The 22,269-nt window shown below is 44.1% G+C and overlaps 1 protein-coding gene across 1 annotated transcript in view; it reads left to right on the top strand.

Moving 5' to 3' along the window:
• Positions 1-22,269, top strand: part of LOC147661180 (uncharacterized) — a 224,153-nt gene that overhangs the window by 51,846 nt on the left and 150,038 nt on the right. The window lies entirely within an intron of this gene.

Raw genomic sequence — 22,269 nt, 5'->3', positions numbered from 1 at the left:
ACAAAGGATCATTTTAGTAAACATTTAATTTACCAATTACAGCAGATATTTACCGATAGTAAACCTCAGATTTGGAAATTTTATGATTAATATACATTTTAATATTCAACTTCCATCTATTTTTAAATATAAATCAATGTGCTTTCTTGGTCAAATATCTTTCTCGATTTGTTACTTTCATCAGTATATAGGGGTATATGCTTATACATAAATAATGCACGTAGATAGACGTTCATGTCTCTTTTTAATTAGTGAATTTTTTTTATTCACACTTAGAACTTGCTCTCTATCAACAAGGATTTTGTCTGACGTAGAGCACCTGCAAAATTTAAGAGTCCATAGTCTGTCCGTACATGTTGAATCCTTGCTTAATTTCTAGTTAACCACTAGCTGTGTGAATAATATCCATTTCTGATATTTGTATGTTATTTGAACACCAGTGGCTGTCATGAAATCTGGCATGGATCCGCCATTGTGGACCAAGCACCGTGAATGTTTCTGGCTTTCACTATATTGGATGTGCGCAGGGGAGGTCGGGTGTGGGCAGTGGGGGAAGGGCATTGGTGAGAAGGTTTAGAGTAGTTCACCAGGATGGGGGATGGAGTTACACACCTTTTGTATTTAAGGACCAGAATATTTTGACAGATTTTGTTGAAAATATGAAGGGCAAGATGGAATTTGTGTCAGGTGGGTTGCCCATGAGTTTAAGGTTACAACGGGGTATTATGTAACTGAATGTGTGGTTTGACCCGTGGTGCCTACAACAATGGTAGGTGAACGATTCGTAGGCGTTTTGAAGCGGGTCTGGGCCTTTCCAACTATTACATGTGCCACGTGGAATGAGTGACAGTAGGGATTGGTGAGCAATGTACAGCTCATACCTTTTTAACAATCCATGACAACCTACCTACCTAGTATAACTTACCTTTTGCTTATAGAAGCATCTTTTTGGTCTTTAGTGCTACACAATTGTTGATTATTTAATTGGAAATTTTTGATTAATATTCCTTGTTGAATGTGCTTGTGAAGTATGACCTAGCGTACATGAGGCGTATAGTGTTAGAATCGGACAGGTGGAACAAAAATTGTCCAAATGTACATTTGAACTTGGGCCATTTCGTGGCAGAGTTCGCTCACACAGCTTTGTGATTATGGTCCATTGTGTTTAGGATCATAGCCAACGATTATGGAGAACCATGGATACACCCTTATACCGTCTATGACATTAGGGGCATTGGCTTGTGCAAGAAATTGTATTTCTTAACCATTTTAATGCTACATTGCAGTAAATTTGAAGCCCTGTACATAGTCGCAGTAAACGCGCAGTTTAATGATAAAAGCAATATAAAATTATTGGTGGTCACAGGCTTTTTGGAAGTTTATGCTAACCCACACACTTGCACATTTATGGGAATTCACAAGTGCCTGTTTGAGCCCTTCTTGCCTTGGAACGGGTCCAGATGTATTACCGACACACACGAGTGAATCTCTTTCCAGGGTGGACAGGGACCACCCACTGAATTCAAGAGGCGTAGGGGAAGGAAGAGTGTCTCATGATATGCAGGGTGGAGATTTTGCCAAATGCTCCCATATGTCATAGTGCTGCAAGGACTTCACCACCTCAAAAATATTTCTATGATTAAAAAACGTTAAAGTTGACTATTCACCATGATGCTAAATGTACATCTGCAGAAGTTCTATCCAGTGGCAGGAGTAAAGGTACAGGAAGAGGAGTGCTAAAGAAAATCTGCAACTTGTGTAAATTTCCGTGCCGGAATACTTCTGAATTTGCAAAATCTGAGAAATCTATGCATATACTGGGCATTTCCATAAAAAAATAGATATATTTGAGTAGTCCAAAGTTTTAATAAATCCACCTTTTAAGCTAGCTCTTGTTTTGCTTTTAAATAAATCCTAACAGCTTCAATGCACATAACCTTTATGGTTTGGTTATTCACAATTAGAGGGGGCGAATCTTCATACTTTTGAAAAATATTTGGGCATCAAAAGTTAAAGCGTAAAACTTTGCTCCTGATATTCTAAGAACAGCACAGGTAATGCCTCCTCTACACTAAGGTGTACTCCGCCTGCTCCCGTCTCTCTTGCGTACATCAACTGGCTACCCAAAAGCTTACTTGCAAGTGTTTCTTGGAAAGAGGTATGCATGGACATTTTCAGCAGCTAAATTAATATGGGGGAGTACAACTCACTACCTCAAGAATACCTCCACTTGCTCCAAAAGAGATAAATGTTGTAGAAATCCCTAATATATGATTAATATTAACAAAGGAGGGGGTCCACAATTGGAATATTAGACTCCTAGTTCTCCGGGCTTGAGGCCGACTATCAAAATCTGCAAAGTGGGCAACTAAAGTCGGTAGTAATGTGGGGGAGTTCATTTTCAAGAATCATTCATTATGGGGCATAAAGCCTTTATTATGAGCGAGGCTAACAGCACAACATTTTGAAACAATTTTTGATTTGTGCTACAGCCTGATTAAATTATACAGATGGGGAAGATGCCCAAGCTCTGAGTGTCCAAGATGTGGCAACGCCAAGGCCAATATTGTGCACATGTTCACTACGTGTCTTACATTAACTCTATTTTTAGAAAAATTGGGGAGTTTTTATTATTTAGCATGGATACTTGAATGAAGGGGACCCCTTTTAATACTCTTAGGTTTGGATAGCCAGACTGCTTCAAGTTCAGTTATTAGTTTTCCTTGGTTTGTGCTTATGACTATTGGCAGACATTCCATAGCAAGGGAATGGCTAAGCCCAGATCCACCATTATTTCACCAGTGGATGGCATGGTATCTCTCATGCTATCATAGAGAAATGAGCCTCTTTAAATGTGGAAAGAGGATTAGGAAGTGAGCTCGCTGCTATTTTATCATTCTGTCTCCTTGATCGTTAGTTATGTATTGGAGTGATAAACGCACTATATGTGTTTTTGCTATTATTGAAAAATGGCCCTCTCTGAAGAGTCACCCAACACTTTTTGCCTTCCTACTCCTCTTTTTGCTGAATTCTTTTTGTTGGCTTTAGGACTCTGAGTAATTTACCACAGCTAACCAGTGCTAAAGCGCATGCACTCTCTCCTCTAAAAATGGTAGAAGGGGTTTTACACCTGTTTGGCATATTTGATTTACTTGTAAGTCCCTTGTAAAGCGGTATACCATATATCCAGGCACTGTAAATTAAATGCTATTAGTGAGCCTGTAGCACTGATTGTGCCATCCACACAAGTTGCCTTTCAAACCTGTCTCAAGCATGCCCATGCAAGGTCTAAGTGTGGAGTTTTCTACCACTTCATCTTGGCATTGAAATCTCTTTGCCATGCCTTAAACATCTCTTTTACTAAACATAAGTCACCCTAAAGTAGGCCCGAGGTAACCCGTAGGACAGGGTGCTGTGTAAGTAAAAGGAAGGAAATGTTCTTTTAGGTTTTGCATTTCCTGGTAGTGACAAACCGCTAAAGTAGTTTATTATTGTGAGACCTGTCCTCTCATAGGTTAACATTACGAAATCCTGAATACACTTTTAAGCTGTAATTTCTGATTAGAACGGAATAGCTGTGTCATGCTTTATATCTTTGGAATAGTAATCATAAATCCCCTTCACTGGTAAAGTTGGAATTAATATTACTGTTTAAGAAATGCCACTTCTAGAAAGTGTAGAGAACAAGCTCTGTCTCCCGTCAGAGAAGCGTCCCAAAGTTGCACACCTTGAAAGGAATTAAAAAAAATTCTGTATGAATTGTTCATGAGGTTTTCGTTTATTTCATCTTGATACTATAATTTTCATAGTTTACATTGCTTGAATGCTTGTATTCTCATTCCTGCCCAATGCATTTCAGGCTTAACCCTTCTTCAGGGGCCTTTGTATCTGAAAACATAAATAGGGACATTCAAAACGGTACAGGATAGACTGTTGCAGATATACATAAGTTTTTTAAAATGGTTGTGACAAGAACCGTATAGAAACGAGAGACAGTAGTTGACCCGTTGGCTTAGGTGAAGGCGTTCGTAAATGAACCACCTAATGGTCAAGCAAATTTTTGCTTCTCAAGTGATGCGTGTCGATGAAAAAGTGCTCACGAATAACGAACCGTTGAAACGTATGCATCTCCTGTCTGCTGGAAGCAGATCAGTGCATCAACCCTGTTTCGGGTGTAGAAATTGGTGCATCGCAGTTGGGGCCCAGCAGCTTTGACCACTGCATCGCCATCACCACAGGTCGAGCAAGACAAGCATGGAGAAACCCACTGCATCAGATTTGGAATCAATGTGTCACGGCTATGACGCTCCTCTTCAGTACCCGGTCCTCACTCAATCATGGACGTCTTGAACTGTGACTTTGCGCCGGTCCATCGCGCCCTCAAATAGCCTTTAACGTGGTAAAGCTTCTAAGCGCTATTTTTACACCTATTCTTTTAAAATTCATATCTCAACTTGTACCTTTTGAATTTTTGTCATGGAGTCTTTTTGTGGTGTATTCATTGTGGTACTGTGTGTGTGTGTGTTGCACAAATACTTTACACATTGCCTCTTTAGATAAGCCTGACTGCTCTGTGCCAAGCTGACAGAGAATGAGCACGTTTTCTTTTAGTGTGCATTTAGCTTTCCCTCAATATAGTGGTGGTTACTGCTTGGACAGGGTGAATACCTCTGCAAAACCAGGGGCATAGCCCAGGCCCCCGCAGCCCCCGCATTGGGGGGGGGCCCAAGCGCCCGGGTGCCCCCTCAGCACAGCACTCTGGTTGCAGAGCTCCTGATTGAACCCGGAGAGGGCCCCCTCATTGTGCCTTGCAGGGAGGCACCATCAAGGTTGTTATGCCAGTGTGTAGCCAAACAGAAACTCCATTTCTAACAGCAATGTCTTGATTATACCTCCCATGAGGGCAAAATATTAAAAATAATTTTCAAAAAACAAACAAGCACAAAGCAGTACATCTGCTTCGAAATTGATCTTTTACGTACAATTATTTTCTCCATATTTTGTTTGTATTCCTACTATGTTTGGCATGACTGGAAGTATATGGACTTTAATTAAAATGTATGTACTTATTTGTGGGTGAGGGATATATGGTTTGTTAAGGTATGGGACCGTCTCCGGAACAATTCTTTCGGGATGGTGAGCCGGAGGTTAAGTAAGCGAAGCACAACCGCTGGTTTCTTTCAGAGAGCATTTGTTACCAAGATCATTTTCTGAAATTAAGTATCTTTTTCCTCAAATATGTCGTTTTTTGGAGTAAACTTTAACAATTTAGCACTGGCTTTGCTTTAACAAAACCTGCTTCTGGGTAAGTTCAACTCCCTGTGTTCAAATGCAACAACCAGACCTTCCAAAACATGTTTTAATGATGTCAACCCCCCTGGAGTTTACAGGTCAGATTTTACTGCCTCGATGTAACCGAGCTCATTTGCATCATTGTTCTGGGAAGTTGAAATATTATACAAATGCTGGCTATTAATGACGCGCCGTTTCCACGGATAACGGCCTTGCGCCCTGGAGCCCAGATTAATAATTTGCCAGGCCCTGTTATGTGGCTGCGATTCTGCCCTTTGTGCTTGCTTGCACAGGCTGATAACCATCAGCTGCAGGCACAGGCCAGCTCGTGCCTGCTTCTGTTCCTAGAACGTTCGGATGAATTATGCATCGCAGGGCACCAGGGACATTTTGATTTAAAATAGTTTTGCTCTTAACCAAGTTAATCACTGTCGTGTGACGAAGTCCCTGTGGCCTTTCCCTAGCTCAGCACCTCCCGGTTGTACAGGATGGGACATCTTTCTACCCAAGAGCCTGAACCGATACCTTACTTTACCCTCCCAAGCTCCTGCTGAGGACATAGTATCTACCTTCTATGTCCACGCTGGAAAAGGACCGCTGGGCTCCCACCAGTTCATGCAGACAGTGGAAGCTCCAGCGGTTACTTGGGGCGGAGGGTACCACTTTCACACTCTTATTGTGAGCCAGTGCTGATTGTAAGAAAAGCTTAAGTGCATGTACCCTGAATATTTCTGAGGAGCCCGGCAGTAGCGGCTGGCGTCCATGGGTAAGGGTGGGGGACAGGGCAGGCGTGTGCAAAAACAAATAAATACATTTTAAAAAACTTAACAGGCAAACACGACATCCTCTGCTCTAGACCTCCACAGGAACTGGAAGCTGTTAGCTTGGAACTTCCTTGACCAATCAGGATTCTGCTGTCATTGTGTGAGAGCAGCGGTCTGATTGGAGGGAGTGGCCCTACTCTGCGCTCCACAGTGCCCTGAAGGCCTGCACTGACTCTAACCCAGCTGGGTTAGAGTTGTTTAAAGTGTGTATGTGTGGCTGGCCGGCTGACCAAAAAGACATTGGTACTTTAAATGTAAGTGCATAGAAAGCCCACCCTTCGCCCTGCTGCTGTCACTCAGCAGCGACCCGCCTCCGTCTTGATGCTTAGCTTGGGACGAGGCTGAAAAAGAAAGTGATAATAAATTAGCATTTTATTTTTCAATGGGACGTGGGAGGGATTTTAAGTGGGGGTGAAGCTCTTCCGCTCCAACGAAGGAGCTGCCCCTGTAGCCCAGGCTCTGCCGAATCAGTGGCGTAGCAAGGTCAGGTGGTAACCGGTGCGGAAAATGTCTTGTCACCCCCGGCTTGACAAATTGACAAACATATGTGTTTAAAACACATATGTTTTCCATTTTGTCATCCCCCTCAGTGATGACAACTGGGGCGGCCTGCTCCCACCGCACCCCCCTGCCTATGTCACTGTGCCAAATACCATGTTGCCAAAGCTACCTACTCTTGATTCCACCTCGAGCTTCTTTCTTCCAGCAAAAAGACACTTCCTGTCTCTTTATCTCACTCTTGCAGGTTCTTTTTCATCCATGTTTTCTCCCTTTGGCACTTTTCTCATATCTTTTTCTTACACATTTAATATCACTTTCTTACACATTTAATATCAATATGCTATATTTATCTCTCATTTACCCGGTCAAAGTTTGATGCTGAAAAATACGTCCAGCACCCTAAAAACGTGTGCCGCCTCTGACCACATGAAAACAGAAGCACAAAAATAAACATTACTTGGTGCTTCCTATTCTTGGTGCTGTATTTGCATTTATATAGCGCTTTATACCACTGACAAGGCACTGAATCTCATTTGATGATGGGTAACATGCTACTCTGGGCGTGCTTGGATGAAGAGTATGGGTTTCTGATCTGGCCTGTGTCGTATAAGTCACTAGTGTTTCCCTGCATAGGTGTGTGAATGCACTGTGACCTTTCTGTGACGTTCATGTATGGAAGAGGCTTCTCATGCCCTATTGCTATGAACATGTAGCTGCGCTTATGTGTGAAGTGCTGCTCATGTGGCTGCGACAAGCATCCACGGGGTGATTTGGTGTGGTTCCCAGCTCACCTCAAACAGTTGCTCCAACTAAAGCATACCTGGAGAATGGTCTCAAAGCCCATTTAAGTATACCCAAAGCAAATTTAACCAAGCTGGGTACAGGTAAAACTGCCTGGAACTAAGGAAACAAATATCACCTACGGTTGAAAAACGTTTGAGGATCCAACCAAGTCCCAACCACATCAACTAAAGTTGACGCGAGGATGCAAGTCAAAGGCCATCTCAAGATGCCCAATGCCAAGTTAAAGATCCTCCTTGCAGGCAAAGGTTAGGCTATGTGCTTATATAGTGCAGTGTGTACCCTTCATAGGGTATCTTGGCACTGAACAACCAAAAACTCACATCGTCGTGAAAAGACAATTTAGAAAAAACAGTCATGCTTTAGAAAAGGGCACCTTATCCCTGCAGAGAGATGGAAACAGCCAGATCTTCAGCAGCCTGGAATTATAAGGCCAGATATCATCAAGGGATGAGATCACAGCTTATCAATAACAATAAATATTTTAAGATTCAGTCTGACTGCTGAATGTGCTTTAGCTTCGAAAAGCACAGGACACTTGTGTCATTCGCTTTTTCCAGCAGTAGGCTCACGCACAGTCTCTCTCCAGTTAGCCCAGTTTAGGAACTGCTGCAAATCAGGCCGGACAGGGAGCACAAGCAGCCCTGGCAATACAGCTGCACCTACCGCGGGGTTCGGGGGAGTGGTGCTAGTGAGAAGCACCGATGTGCCGCTTTAGCACTACTGCCAGCTGCCGCTTTAGCCCTGCTGCCATTTTTGTTACACGGCGCCGATATTGCAGCACTGCTGCAAAATCGCCCCCCAGTAACAAAACCGGTCTCCACCCATCTGGCCCACCGGGAAAACGCCTGGTGCCCGCTACGGCCAGTCCGGCCCTGCTCCCAATGTTGGTAAGAGTGTAGTGCTTACACTTTTTTACCACAGGAATCTGCAGTGACAGCCGATACAAATAAGAAGTGGGGGACTGTGGGCACAAGAGGGGAGCATTGGAGGGGAGTGTGGGAGCAGAGTGCGGGGCTTTAAAAATAAATAAGACTTACCTGGTGCTGCCGGCCGCCTCATGCCTCGGTGCTTTTCTGCTCTCCGCTGCTCCCAGCAGTCCCCGGGATAAATCACAGACTCCCCATCCAATTCTGATGCTGCTCTCATTCTACACCTAGCATGAAAACAGTGTGGGGATTGGCCTGAACGGGCTGGTTTGACGCTCGCTCAGGCACCGGGAGTCTGTGCTGTTTCTCCACCCGGATGTGGAATACAGCTGGATTGGAGAAACCTAAGTGCACGTCTGTTCGGCTAGCCTAAGACGGCCGGCCAAACAGACATTTGCACTTGCTGCAGCGTGTACCACTCCTCTTCCCAGCCTTCCAGTGTCAATCAGGATAGCCCAGCCTTGCCTTTGAATCGGCATACTGGGCATAGCACGGAAAAATAACATGATAATAACATGTTTTATTGTCATTGTATTTTTCCTTTATTCACTGCTCAGAAAGCAGTGGAACGGCTCTCCTCCGCCTTAATGGAGGAGCCGCCGCTGGAAATCTGGGCACTTGGTCAGCACTCGATCAGATAAGATCTATATGTAGAGAAGGGTTGGCAGATGACTGCTCAGCAGCCTATGCTAGACTGCTCTCTGTGCTCTGTCTGCTGTGGTCTAAAGGATGACAAATGAGAATGTTTACTTTCTTTGCACACCGCGCTTTTGGAGTCTCACTTTTTAGGTCCGGATTGACTGCGCAGCTATCGCCAGCCTTATGTGATCAACAGAAAAAGTGCTTTAAGAAGTTGCACTGAAAGAGGGACTTAGGCTCCACCCACATGTCAATCCATCTCTGTGTTTTGATTGGTAAAAGCTGTGTGCTTCCACTGAACACAGTGCTTGTATTCTACATTTTGCCTTGTGGGGGTGGCTTTGCTCAGTTCAAAAGGCCTGAGTTGATTACAGTGAAAAGCCAATATCAAGATCTATCTGTTTATTATGAAACAATAACAAACCATAGGTCTGTTTTACTTACACTGACATATTCACCCAACCATAAAGTTACTTTAACCTTTGTTTGTTCAGTGAATATACATATACACACACACACACACACATATATATATATAATATATATATATATATATATATATATATAATATATATATATATATATATATATATATATATATATATATACCCACACGCACACAAACAAAATTATAATCGGCAAAACAACATATGAACCCTCATAAATGGGCCAAACCAACACAATAAGTCAGGCTTAATGACTTTCTTGTAAGTTTTCATAATACACAGACCAGATGCATGGCATCTAGCATGACTTTCCCTGATGGATGGATCGATCTTAGAGCTTTTACTATTAGCTTTTCACCATAACCAGTTCATGTCAACTGTGTTCAGCCTCAGTGTTTCCTATAATGCATCCTGTCATTTACATTTGGTAAAACAATATACAATCTCTTCTAAGTGGGTCTAACAAGGATTATCATTGTGCAAATCATCCACCACCACCACCCCTCCCCCCACCCCCACGGTTTCCCAGAGCAGGGTAATGCCTCCAGAACTCTTGGCAACTATGGTAAAGTGTGAGATTCCAAGTAACAAAATACTGCTTCGCTGTGAATGCATTGTCACACTGTTACAATAATTAATTAATTAATTAAGTGCTTATATAGCGCTGGAATCACTCCCGAAGGGGTACCTCTGCGCTTCGACCGCTGCGAAATCCTTCCTGGCTTCCCTGAGAGATGGTCCCTTAATGGGTATCTTCAGGGTGAGACCAGGCATCCCCGGCGGTCTGGTGGGGCCGTTAGTGAAGATGAGGCAAGCTAGTGCCCAGAGTTGCCGAGTGTGATCGCTGATCAGAGTGGGCACCGAGGCGAGAGAATTATCGAGTCCGCTGACCCTGGTCCAGAAACCTGCCGCGTCGGGAATCGAACCCTGGTCCCAGGCCGTCCTCTGCTCTCGGGTCTGCCGCCTCTAACCAGTGAGCCACACTACTTCACTCCATCAATCCATAAATGCCAATTTCCTTGAGCATGTGGGTTTTACAATTTTTAAAAAATCAGGACACCTTCCTTTGCTCAGTTCAAAAGGCCTGAGTTGATTACAGTGAAAAGCCAATATCAAGATCTATCTGTTTATTATGAAACAATAACAAACCATAGGTCTGTTTTACTTACTGTGAACAACATAAGTTTCAAACAGTTCGCCTGTAAGGATGGATTGTTGCACTGTGCTAGGTATTGTAATCCACCTGGAGTTATTAAACCGAACCGTCCCACCATGACAATATCTACTTAACATAGAAGACTCTGTGCATAAGGTACTAATCTATGTACCTGTGCTTGTTTTTCACCATAGTATGAAGGCTGCAGGTAGTAGTATGATCTTTAGCACCTTCAGACCTTGGTTATTTCAAGTGAATAGTCGCTCATCGGACAAGTTTTGTATATAGTGTACACTGTTCTTAGTAGATACTTTGTGATACTCTGTGGTGTATTTGTCATGAGTTTCGCTGTTTACAAACAGTGTGGTATAGAGTAAACTCTCTCCACAGAGTAAACAGTATAAACGGTATTCACTTAATTTCTCAATGTAGGTTCAGTGACTGTCAGGGGTTTGATACAGATAGAGACTGCCCGTAGTAGGACATTATGTAACAGGGCTTGAGTATCTGGAGGGAGTTGGTTTTCCCTGAACAGTTGTATACAGATTGAGCATCATGTGCAGGAAAGGCTACCCTTTCATCTGTGGTTCACAGTCCGCATGAACTCTGCTACCCATGAAGTGAATGGTATAGGGTCAATGTTGCACATAACACAAGCTTGCTTTACCTATGGGGGTTGTATATATGATCGCAGTAAAGATGCCTCATATTATTCTGAGCTATTTTTTCTTACTTTCATTGTTCTAATGCCATACCTGTTTATAGAGCAATGTGTACAAGAAAAGCTTGGATGAAGTCATCCGTTATATGCAAATGGTGTCATAGAACATGTCATGAGCGATGTAATGTGTGAGGTCATAAGTGGTTCATGACAGGGGTGCAAGGTATAGTTGGCTCTGCTAACTAGAACTGCTGAATTTTTGTGTTTTTCTTTTTGTTCAAAACTTTAATGTCACTGACAATTCACCTAATTTGAACGTTACTTTCACCTTCATTTTTATCAGTGAATGTTCAACGTTTTTAAACATAAAGAATATTTTCTTACCGTACCTAAAGCTAACCCACCCCAGCCTCTCACTACGTTCGGCCATGTGCAGCGGGGGTTAGCCACAGTGAATTGTGTTTTTTGCTGGAGAGGGCGGCAGGTGGCCCACTCTCCCCAATCCAAATTGAGACCATTAGGCCCCGGGGACCCCAGTACCTTATGTCTTTTAAAGAATTTGGGATTGCTTGTCTATCTGGTATTAAATACCCGCTCGCTGGTCAAACACCAAGCAGAGATTTTCTACCTCCTAGACACTGTAAAACCAGATATACTCCTGCTATCCGAACCTGGCTCACATTAGAGTCTACCCCTGATATCTTGGCCGCTGTCCCTGACGGCTATTACATTGACCAAGCTAATCGCGCTCAGGGGAAAACTGGGGGTGGGGGGTTGCCGCCATTATTTCCCACTCCAATAAATCCAAGTCTCTTACCATGCTTCCTATCCCGTCAGCAGATTATTTAATCTTTAAACTTGAGTCAGATATTCGCCCTCTTATTTTTGCCCTCTTCTGTCGCTCTCCCGGTCAGTCACCGGGCTTCCCCCATCAGTTTGGAAGTATGGTGGCTGAGCTGGCAATAAATCACGCCAGTATCCTCATAATAGGCGACTTTAATTACTGGCCTAACGGCCAGCATGAAAGTGCCTCCTCCAGGGAGTTTACTGACCTACTAACAGGACTTCATTTTATTCCGCATATCCACGCTCCTACTCATGTTAAGGGCCATTCCCTGGACCAACTGTGATCCTTAAATCAGGATGTTGTAAGCGTACAGATCTCTCCATGCGCCTGGTCGGATCATTTCTTTATCTCTTTTATTCTGCCCATATTCCCAACTGTGAAAGCCTGCCCTTATAATCCCCCACTGGTTCGCAATTGTAGTCGGGTGGATCTTCCCTCGCTCTGCCTTTCGTTAACCACGACGACCCCCTCACCTTTTGGGGTCCCCTTGTCTGTCCATGCTCAGGCGGACAATATTCATACATGGCTGGCAGAAGCTCGCGATTCCTTTGTCCCACTAAAGAGAATCCGGATTAAGCGCCCCCATGATGCCCAGCGCTGGTTTTCCAAGGACTTATTGGATATGAAGCTGGCCCTTCGGCAAGCTGAGTGCAAGTGGAGGGTTGACTACTGCTCTCGTAATAAGACAGTCTTTCTGACTGCCCTGAGAGAATATAAATCCGTAATCCTTGCGGCCAAAACGACGTACTTTTCGCAAAAAATTCTCAACTCCTCCAACAAATCGAGGGAGATTTTCACTATAGTGGATGAACTCGTCAAACCTGATAGGATTACGATGACTTCCCCCTCCTCTCCGCCTCTATGTGATTCTCTCAACAATTATTTTGTTGAGAAGATAGCTCTAATCAAAGCAACCATTCCCAAACCCGATTTGGGAGTCGACATTGGTCGCTCTCCAATTAACTCCCTCTCACTTCTGAAGTTCCCCCTGATGACAAAAGAGACGTTTCCCACACTCCTCTGTAGAGTTCGCTCAGGCTCTCCCTCAGACAGTTGCCCTGCCCACATTGCTCGCGAGATCTTCCTTAGTCTTCCCAATGTGCCTCTTTTCCTGCTTAACAACTCCCTTGGACTGGGTGAGGTCCCTTGCCCATTTAAATCGGCCATTGTAGCACCCATCCTTAAGAAACCTGGGGCAGACCCGGCGACCCTGAGCAATTTTCGACCAATTTCCCTGCTTCCCTTCCTAGGTAAATTACTAGAGGCCCATGTCTCCAGGTGCCTTGGCTCCTTCATAGAAAGCTTTCGGTTCCTGGACCAGCACCAGGCGGGATTCAGACCCCAGCATTCCACCGAGTCCGTCATGGTGGCAGTCCATGACGAACTCAGAAAGGGGGCGGACCAAAACATCTCCCAGGCCCTAGTGCTCCTTGACTTGTCGGCGGTGTTCGACACTGTTGATCACTCCATCCTTATTCAATGGGTCAAGAACGCTGGCATGAGGGGAACCCCGCTCAGGTGGCTTGCGGCATTTCTGCAAGACCGAAAGCAAGCGGTTCGGCTCGGTCCTTTTTATGTCTGAAGAGAAGGACCTCACTTGTGGGGTCCCACAAGGTTCCGCCCTCTCCCCCTTATTATTTAACCTCTACATCCTTCCTTTGATTTTTATGCTAAGGGAGAAACCAGTGGTCATCTTCAATTATGCGGATGACCTCCAGCTTATCTTTAATATCGATTCCTCCCCCGCCTCCATTGAAAGCTTTCAGTCGACAATGATGACAATCAGCTGCTGGATGAATGCCAACCAGTTTAAGCTGAATCCAGATAAGACCGAGCTGGTGCTCACTGGACCCACAGCCAACCCATGGAACTCTAGCTTTTGGCCGCACACTCTGGGCTGTGCCCCCTGTCCAGTGAGCTCGGTCAAGAGCCTGGGAGTTACCATTAGCAAGGACCTGTCCATGAAACATCAAATTAAATCTGTGATGTCGGTCTGTTTTTACCATCTACGCCGCATCAGAAAGATCAGCAGATTTCTCACCCATGATGCTTTGGTCCATGCTACGCTGGGACTAGTGGTTTCCCGCATTGATTATGCTAATTCACTATACGTAGGCATCCCTCTTTATCAGTCCCATCAACTGCAACTTGTTCAAAATCAAGCAGCCAGACTGGTCTTTCGGCAGCCAAAGACCAGTTCCGTTAAACCCCTTTTAAGGAGCTTGCACTGGCTTCCTGTAGTCCAGCGCAGTCTTTTTAAGGTGGGCTTCATTACTTACCTGGCCCTTGCCAACCAAGGCCCATCCTTCATTGCTTCCCTTCTCCCCCGATACATTCCCTCCCGAGTTCTCCGCTCGGCCGGCCTTAACTTGCTATCCTCATGTCCTTTCAGTCGAAAAAGGCTTGGGAGATTGAGATTTGCTTTCCAGGCCCCACATCTCTGGAACTCCCGCCCACCTCTCATGCCCACCTACCATTCATTTAGGAGAGCCCTGAAGACGTGGTTGTTTTCGCAAGCTTTTGCATAAATTGTCCCTTCCGCAGTCTGCTTTCTGTCTGTCCTAATGCGCCAAGAAGCCGCTGGTGAATGTGCGCTGTACAAATGTTTTTTCATATCATATCAATCTTGGATCATGGAGCTTGCAGTATTTTTTACTAATAAAATACGTACTATCCAGTCAGCTTTGCAAGGAACCCAGAACATTGTGAGTACGGGTTCAGCGGTCGACGGCCTTTCCATCCCCTGGTTATGCCCAACGGCAATGCATACGGATTCTTTGGGCCCTACCCTGCACTGTTTTCCCTCTTTAGAGCCTCAGGCCTCGCTGGACCTTTTGTCTAGCCTGAAATCTGGCTCTCCACTGGACCCTTGTCCCGCCATGTGTCTTGCGACCCTGGCACCTGCTCTCAACCCGATCATCAACTCTCTCATTAATGCATCTCTGAAGTCGGGCAAAGTCCCCTCCTCTTGGAAACAGGCCCTAGTTCTTCCCCTCATTAAAAAACCGAATGCAGATGCCAAACTACATTCCAACTATTGGCCAATCTCGCTGCTTCCTGCTCTGGCCAAGGTCACTGAAAAGTATGTTCATACCACCCTTACCAACTTTGTAGAGGGTAACTCCCTATTACATCAGTCACAGTCTGGTTTTAGATCTAACCTGAGCACCGAAACCGCTCTACTTGAGGTAACTGAGACTGTGAAGGAGACCCTCGACAGGGGTGGAAAGGCCCTGCTTATCATGCTTGATTTGTCGGCGGCCTTCGACACCGTCCCCCACAACCTCCTCCTAATTAGACTCTGTGAGATTGGGCTGCGGGGAACGGTGTTCGCATGGTTTCAGTCTTTTTTGGCCGATCGGAGACAAACGATCTGGGCTCCCCCTTTCTCCACCCTGATGCCGCAGCTTGAGGTAGGGGTCCCGCAGGGCTCCATTCTTAGTCCCTCTCTCTTTAATATCTTCCTTACACCTCTTGCGGCACGGGTGGAGGAGCTAGTGGCCCAGATCATATCCTATGCGGATGACACACAGCTCCTGTTCACTTGTGACAGGGGCTGTGACTTCGATGGAGCAGCCATTCGGAAGTGCTTGGAGTTTGTGTTTGAATGGTTCAGGAAAAATGGCCTCAAATGCAACTCCGACAAATCCAAGATATTGTTCTTTGGTTGTCCTGCAGACCCAAGATGGAAGCAATGGTGGCCTTTGGCCATGTTTCCCCCTGCCAGCGATTCGGTCACAGCTAAGAACCTGGGTATGATGGTTGACAGCACTCTTTCCTTCAAAGCCCAGGTTGCTGGCTTGACTGGGAAGTGCTTTGCCATCTTAAGGATGTTGCGTAAGTTTTTGCCCTATTTATCTTTGGAGCATAAGAACATCACGGTGCAAGCACTAATAGGCTCGCGCCTAGACTACGCCAACATCCTTTACTTAGGTCTTCCTGAATATCTGCTGACTCGTCTGCAGATAGTTCAAAATTCTGCAGCCAGGGCAATCTTAGGTCTAACTAGAAGATCTAGGGCCAGCAATCTTCTTGTCTCTCTGCATTGGTGTCCGATTCGTAAGCGCATCTTCTTCAAGACCCTAACTACAGCTTTTAGGGCGCTTCACAATTTCGGCGCTGAATATCTGCAGAGAAGGGTCAATTTCTATCTCCCATCTAGACCTCTGAGATCTGCTGCCCAGGCCAAGGCTATCGTCCCAACAGTGAAGCGTGCTCGCTGTGGAGGTCGCTCCTTTAGTTACCTTGCACCCCGTCTTTGGAACACACTGCCCTTGACGTTGCGGACGTGCACCAATCTCTCGGTTTTTAGGAAGGGACTTCAAACTCATCTGTTTGCTTTGTAATGCTGCTATGGTTAATTCTGGTTATTTTTTTTCCGTTATGGCTGTTTGTTTGCTGCTGGTATTAGGTGTGATGATCTTTAGCGCCGGGACGCTCTTTGGAGCAGCTGAGCGCTCTATAAAACAAACAGTAACATAACAATGTGGGGGCAAGTGGCCCCCTCCCTGAGCCTTAGTAGGTCCTGGGGACCCCAGAGTCTTTTATTTAAAAAAAGACTCTGGGGACCCCTCCCCCAGAGCAATTACTAAAATTAAAGGGGAAGAGGGCCTGCGTTGCCCCCCACCCCAAGCTTTGTTAGGCCACGTGGCCTCTATCCCCCAAAGCAATTACTAAAATTAAAGGGGAGGGGACCACTCAGCCCCCTCCCCATGCTGCTATTGGCCCAGCAAAAGGTTGGTGCCACCCAGGGCACCCACCATACACTTGTTGGGGTCTGCGGGGGTAGTCCCAAGACTCTGCGGCCCCAGCTGGCTCCCCGCATGCAGCAGAGCCTGGTTCGCTCCCGCCTGGAAGGAGTAGTGACTAATACTTCTCCTTCTGGGTGTGATCAATACTTTGATCTGGTGCCCTGCCCGCATCAGTGTGGACAGGAAACCAGATCAAAAGTCTGCTCTCAGCTGGCGTAAGCAGTCTTAAAGCTCCCTCCTGCTGGGAGCAGACTTTGTGTTTGCTGCCGCCTGCAGTTTGGCAGGAGTTTAAAAAACACTCCAGCCAGGTGGGAGCAAACATAGGTGTGGGCAGGGAAACTATGTCCGGGCCCCTCACTTAAAGTAAGGATTTAATCACTTGGGGAGAGAGTCTATGTGGCCTGCCCTCCCCTCATTTAATGATTTTGGCCCAGGGCTGGGCTCCAATGAGCCTTGAAAAAACTAAGGGAGGGCATAGCATGACTCCATCCCATTATTAAAACTAAGTGGCCCTGGCTGCCTTTTTCGTATGGGTCCTGTGGGATCACTGCAATTTTTGCATCCCCCCTCTTTCTCCCCTCCCATCCCCATGTTTTTGGCTCCTGGGAGAGTCTCTTTAGGTGTCCGCCGTGGGGCCAAGGAGGTCCGGGTATCCCTACCCTGCCCCCACATATGTATATATATATTTTTTACGTGTTCAGACAGGGCACCACGTCCCAGAGTCCTGTAATGGTTGCCAGCAACATTTCTCTGATGCTCCCATTGGAGTCTGATTCCCATGTGAGCGGGATGGCCCAAGGGTAAATTAATTCCCTGGGCATTCCTGCGGAAGGCTCCCTAAACTCTTGCAGACCCACCAATCATGATATATATTATTAAATTCTGAATGGACTTACACCAAATCACAAAAGGCACAATCTGCGGACCAAGATCTGGCTTCTTTCCTAATGTAGTGTAATTCCATTCAGCAGTTTTTGCTTTAGCTCTTCTTAAATTAGTCTATGGAAAATGCATAGGGATTTTGCATTTTGGGACCCTCTTTTTTTCTCAACCCTGCATGGACAGATCACCCTGTAAGTTTCCATGCTCAAACTAGGCAAAAGAATTAGTGCCTTTTGGAAAGGTTTGTGGAGATTCGTCGAACGCAACTTTTCGATGGAACAGCTAACCTAACTATAGCTACCGAGTGGCGACCACCACTGTATGCCTGAATGTTGCCTTGAGGACCAATCTATAATCAATAGAGTAGGCCTGAGTTGGTGACTGCGATAAGCCAATAATAAAGCTTGTGGCCCTGATTGATTCCTAAGGAACAGTTTTGTCAGATGTCATAGGTCTGAACTGTCAACAATGAAAAAACTGCCTCAGTTGAAGTAGGGCTGTCCTATTTATTGTGAAAAACATATGTTCAAGTCAGTAGGTCTTAAAGGGTGGATTAATATTACATGACCCAAACCTTACCAGAAAGTATGCCCACTTCTGTGTTTCATTTTCTATTTATTAATTTTTTATTGCAAGCAGGTCTCCAAGGTTTGCCATTCCCATCTATAAGTACCTGGACTGAGTTCAGTTCACCATCGCTTGAGTGGGAAATTCCAGGGTGTTGTAGCCCAATACAAACACACGGAGCATATCTTCTGGTGTGGTGTCCATGCTTTCTGTGTTACTAAATGTCCCATAATTGGGCCAGGGATACAATGGTAATATTCAGCTTTGTTCTTTAGAATAGTACACACAAGCACTAAGAAAACACATTATATATGTTAAAAAGTGTTTGTCAGCACCCTCACCCCTGTGCTTAGTACATGAGTAATAGCCACACAGAATATAATTCAAGCATGCTGCTAGCAGCAAGACAACTTTGACCAGTTCTAGCATGATTAGAATGTTCCTAAAAACCTAGGATCCTAAAGACTACTTCTATGTTCTAGAAAATGACAGCATGGAGCACCTAACTAGTCTCTACAGTTTCTTGAGGCTCAGCGCACTGCATACTTGTTCAAAGTGGATAAACTATGGTTATCAGACTTTGACTGAAAGAAAGTGTTTCCTCAGAAGGAAAACCCACATCAGCTGGGCTCGTCTCCTCTCCTCTGCTCTCTGTATAGGCTGTCAGCCTAAGAATGGATACAGCAGAAGTTTGGCGGGATCTCTAGTGATAACCTGGTGCTACACCTCTCTAATTCAGTAGTACATTCATGTGATTTATACAGTATTGACCACTGACTTTGTTTTTTTTTACTACACTGGAGAATTTCTCTTTAATCAGAGATATAACCGGTTTGAACCAGCATGATGAAACTGCTTGGACTACATGTTTATTTTACACATCCACAGTCAGACCTTGAAATGTAACAATCATGTAGCTTAACCCCTTCGATGCTGATGACGAACTCAGCTCGTCATCAGCCACGGGTGACGTGTGCGGATGACGAGCTGAGCTCGTCATGTAACGCGGTTTTTAGAAAAAAGCCGCACAGCGCAAAAATCACCGCAGCAGCGATGCGGTTAAGCAGACTTGTGTTTCCTTATGTGTTTGCAAAGTTATTGTTTAGATGAATTGACACTTTCAATAGTTCTGCAAAAGATAATGACCTGCTGAATGTGGAACAAAGTCAGACAGGCTAACTTAACATGCTCAAAATGGAGTCTGGCTTTGGATGCTTGACAAAGCCTTTACAAACTCTATTCAGCTCCTTTGTGCACCCCATATTTCTGTTAGTGATGCTACATTTGCATTGTACATTTGAGGGTCCTACATTGTCATGCAGCACTTACTGAAGTAAAACCTCAGGGTAGCATTATAGATTTGTAAAGCACATTTTCTCCCTAAAGTATTTCTTGTAGCTGTATAGCAAATGTTTACCTGAATGGTACTCATTTTATCAGCCTTAGGATGATGAGAGGCTGAGTGAGATTTGGATCTGAGACCATGGAGTCAAACAGATCCCAGCAATAGATAGATTAGTCCACTGAACGTTGAGACCCTTCTGTTATGCTATGCTAACATTGCACATTTCCTTTGAACTGAGTATTCTCCATTTTCAATATAGATTTACGCCGAACTACTATACAAACACAAGACGTCAACAAGGCTGGCAAATTTCATATACATTTAAATAAGCTTGTTTTCCAATTAAGATACATTTAGATGAATCATTTCCTTGGAGTTCACTAGGATTCCATTACTCATTTGAAGGTTACTAAATATATTGAACTATTATTGTCCATGATTACTGCATTCTCGTCACACCTTGATTTAGAGATTACCACATTTATATTACTTGTTTCGTTTGTACTGTTGGGTAGCCACCATTGCTGAATAAATTATACATCCAATATAGCTAAATTATGCAGCAAAGGAAAGGTAATTTATGCAAAAGAGAAATGTAGTTATACAGTCTAGTGTGCGATTAAATGCAAATGAGGCCGCATTCTGTGACATTATCTAGTTCTTTTGACATTGTGTCACACATTAATTTGGAAAGGATGCCCAGGCTTTAAAGTTATTAGATTTTCTTAATTAAGAAAACTGTGCACATCAGCAGATATTGTGCTAAATGTTATTGACAGTAATTGCTGATGTCCTGTGTCACACATGAATGCCATTGTGTTACCATTGCGCTTCCTACCTTTGAGGCTACGGTGGTGTGTTTACAACATGTACAATGTTACATTCATTAAAAAAACACACACACACAAGGACAGGTATATAGTAATAAAAGGGGGGGCTGTGCCTCACAGTTGCATCTTTATCTGGCCATTAGTGCCACGTTTACTCTGAGAACACAACACAGTCCCAAGCACCATCTCTTACTATTAAGAACTTGATCTGCAGGGTGGTGTGGTATATTTTATGTTAGTTGTGGGTGTGTCCCACTAGAGCAGTGCTTCCCAAAGGTTTTACGACTCGATTTTTTACAGGAAAAAGGCTCACAACCAGTCTAGCCTTAATGGACAGGAGGCGGGTTATTTATGGTTTTAATTTAACTGAAGCACCGTGTGGTAGCACACTGCCTTTTACAGAAAGCACATCTTCCATTTAAAAGGCCACTAAATTTGAACAAACCTGCAGTTTTACTGATAAAACTGTATTACAATCAAATGAGACTGTGTGGCAAACTGTTTTCAGTGAATATTTATCATTTGAGCATCACTAAGTAAAGTGTATTGATTTGTTTTGTTCCTATTAAAATCTTTGTTTCCATTACACTTCAAATTTACCAAATAAAGTGCTTAAGTTTTTCTTCATGAACTGCTGAATGTGTACAGTTTATTTACAGGTCAAAACAATACCCTTTCAGGCTTAGAGTTCCACAAAAATGGTTTAGTTTTATGAGGACATGCCATGGAAGAGTGACTTTGTACTTCAGTTGAACATTTTTGCCTAATTGTACTGAATAAGCCATTAGGATATTGTCTTGCCAGACTGCTGGCTCATTTGGGCATAATGATATGCTATCATATAATGTGGTCTGCCTAATGTACTGCCAATATTCAGTTAATTATGAATTATTCAATTAGGGATACACTTTAGGTGCATTGACATATGGCATTTTAGAATAAAACACATTAAAATTGTTACCTAGTTAGAAGAATCCAAGATGACGTCTTTGTTTACAGGCTATGATTTAGTCCTTTATCTCTGTCAATCTCTTTCGCACTGTATATACTGAACACAAGCACTTTGTAACTATATTATGAACAAGACCCGTAATTGTCGAAATACATGGGGGATTTAGCCGAAACTTTTTCTGCACCGCAAAACTGGAGTGCAAGTTTCTGTACTTCAAAAAAGAAGTAAACTTGCACTCAGGTTTTGCTGTGCCGTGCTGTGCTCCACCGATAAACGTGCCACCTGAATGTGGGTAGGGAGGTTTGGAGTCCTTTTGGGTTATATATAGCTAGATATATATGTTTTTCCTGTTTTTTGGGCCTTCATCAACCTGTAGTCATGCCATATAGCTCATCATATTGCATCTTTCCTCCCTCCCCTTCTTATGGGATTTTGAATATCTTGAAATGAAGATGGTTAGCCCCTTCAAAACCCATGATCTCAAAATCTGTTTGCTCATAGGAAGCTGAAGTATCTGTCTAAAATAGGAGTTGCCCTCTTGATTTGTTTCTCAATTGGCCATTGTAAGAATTGTGACAATTTCCCTGGCTAGTAGAGGGAACCAGTGTAAGCTGGTCCTATTGGGAACAACATACTCATGGCTTTTGATTTGCAGTTACATGAACAACCTCATTCGGCATATGTTGCAACCATCTCATGGTATACTTTGGCCAGCCAATATACAACGAATTGTGGTAATCCAACAGATTATCATAAAAATGAATTTTAATAACTTGTCTCATTACTAACAAACGTTTTTAACCAGCTGCAAGTCTTAACCACTGTTGTAACGGGGTTGTCTTTCTG

This window comes from Lissotriton vulgaris, unplaced genomic scaffold, assembly GCF_964263255.1.
Source record: "Lissotriton vulgaris unplaced genomic scaffold, aLisVul1.2 SCAFFOLD_1407, whole genome shotgun sequence".
In the NCBI taxonomy this organism is placed as follows: Eukaryota; Metazoa; Chordata; class Amphibia; order Caudata; family Salamandridae; genus Lissotriton; species Lissotriton vulgaris.
Note: the sequence above shows the minus strand (reverse complement) of the source record. Positions and strands in the feature narration are given on the sequence as shown.